The sequence below is a fragment of the Odocoileus virginianus genome, chromosome 20 (assembly GCF_023699985.2).
Source record: "Odocoileus virginianus isolate 20LAN1187 ecotype Illinois chromosome 20, Ovbor_1.2, whole genome shotgun sequence".
NCBI lineage: Eukaryota > Metazoa > Chordata > Mammalia > Artiodactyla > Cervidae > Odocoileus > Odocoileus virginianus.
In genome coordinates, this window is record NC_069693.1 from 3,137,553 (window position 1) to 3,140,026 (window position 2,474).

Genomic DNA, 2,474 nt, shown 5'->3' on the forward strand with positions numbered 1-2,474 from the left:
GAGCAGGTTGGCTGGGGGGGGTCCCTACAGACCAGGGCTCCCCCTGCCCCTCCTCATCTCACCGAGGCAGAGCAGGGCGGGGAGGGTGGGAGCCATGGCGTCTCCTCCCTGCGGTCCAGGCCGTGAGGATGGAGGAGACCTGGGTGTCCTCCGGACAGACAGAGCACAGGGTGTGTCCTCTCTGGGGCTGGGGCTTCCTGTCACATGGTCATCAGGTCAGCATCCCCGCTGGAAGGGGACTGACCCTCCCTGGAGCCGGGCCCTGGTTTCTGCAGGCTGAGGCTGGAGCGGGCGGTGGGTTCTACAGACATCTCTGACCACTTCTGAGGCCTCCCGTGACTCTAAGCTGTGCTAAGTCTCCCTGGTTTGATGGCCTTTCTCCCCCCAAGCATCTGCACCTATTCTCCGGAAACCGAGCAGCTATTTTCGTACATGTCAGTCTCCGAGCCTACCCCACAGAAGATGTAAGAATCCTTTTGTTCAGAAAACAATTTCCACCCGTCATAAACCCAGACGTGTGCTCCAGGCATGGTCCAAATATGCCATCAGGTGACGAGACCCTGATGCCGGGCTCAGGGCTGGACGGTCAGAAGATCAGCGGGTCCTGCCCAAGGTCTGAGCCCCTGCTGGTCTTGCGTGGCTCGTGTTCATCTCGAGTCTCCCGCTTGGGGCTGCCTGTGTGGACGCAGTGAGGTTTCCATCAGTCTCCCGAGCAGAGGCCCGGGGCTCCTCCCCTCCCAGGGGCACTGGGAAAGAGGAGCCAGACGAGAAAGGAGGACCCAGAGTGCTCTGGTCAGATGCAGGCCGTGCACTGGGAGTGAGATAGCAGCCAGGCCGCGCTGGCCTTGTTTCTCCTTATTGGTGATTGAGGGTGAACTCGGCGTGCCCCGGGTTTCCCCAGCATGAAGCTGTTGCTTGCCCTTGGTGATCAGTCCCTGGTGTGCGGGGAGATATTGCTACTCTGAGAGTTTGAACATACTGCGGTCCTCATTAAACATTCACTTAATAACTTTAGCAGCTGCTGACCTTGTTCTGTAGCCACATGTTGTCTTCTCCCAGAAGCGTCTGTTTGCATGTAAACCACACTGTTTATAATACTCCCCTGCTCTGAAATGCCTGCGGAATATGGCTGATTCTTTTTTTCTTTTCCCAGAGTACGGAGATGCACCTAGGCTTTCTTACTGCCTTGTGGCTCAGAGGCTCTATGGTGTATCTGCTATTAAAAAAATTTTGTAAAGATTATTTTAATGTGAACTGTTTTAAAAGTCTTTGTTGAATTTGTTGCAATATTGTTTCTTTTCTGTTTTGGCTTTTTGGCTGGGAGGCATATGTGATCTTAGCTCATATGGCATCCTCAACCAAGGATGGAACCCCCGGCATTGGAAGGCGAAGTCCAACCACTTGACCAGCAGGGAAATCCCTGCGTGGTGTGTTTTAATTTCTGGTTGCGCTCATCCCCTCTGCCCGCATACTGCAGACAAGAGATTGTAAGTGAGTGAAAGTGACTCAGTCATGTCCAATTCTTTGTGACCCCATGGACTATACAATCCATGGAACTCTCCAGGCCAGAATACTGGAGTGGGTAGCCTTTCCCTTTTCCAGGGGATCTTCCCAACCCAGGGATCGAACCCAGGTCTCCCGCATTGTGGGCGGCTTCTTTTCCAGCTGAGCCACAAGGGAAGCCCTCAGTAACTAAGAGATTGTAAAGATATGTCTAGTTTGGGGAGCCTGTAACAGTACAAAAATAAGAATCTAAAAGTGTAAAACCATCATGGAAACAACAGGAATAAGCGCTTTCTCTGTGGCCAGGATTCGGGCAGTTTCCTTAAGGACCAATGGAACCAGACGCCCTGGGCAGGAGGCCCTTTGGTTACCGCCCGTCTTCCCGTTGGCCTTCCGGAACGTTCTCGCATGTTGCTCCCTCCATGTGGCAGGCTGGCTCCCCTCCAGGCCCCCTCATCTGGGCTCTGCTCCCTGAGTCGGGGCAGGGGCCCAGGCCGCCCCCAGCGCCCCTTTCCCTCTCTTCCTTCCCAGGCTGCAGCCTTCGTGTCCTGGGCGTGGTTTCCTTTGTTCATCCTTCTCTCTGGACTTATGCCCAGGAGTGGGATTGCTGGTTCATACGGTAGTTGTATTTCTGCTTTTTTTGAGGGGCCTTCCTCCATACTGTTGTCCATAGCGGCTGCACCAGTTGACATTCTCACTCACAGTGTAGGAGGGTTCCCCTTTCTCTGCATTTATTATTTGCAGACTTCTGGTCAACCTCACTTGTCAGCCGGCATGCAACGAGTGCCATTCCGAGGAGGAAAAACAGTCTTAAGTCAGAGACTTTGTCCAGGGGCCAATAGGCTTCAAATGAAGGCGTTTAAAGTAGTCTGTGCTCAAGCATCAGAAAGTCCGCAGCACACGGTGCTGGGACAGCGGAGGGTGGGACGCAGCCTTCATGCGGAGGAGGTGTCCTGTCCCCGGGGCACGGC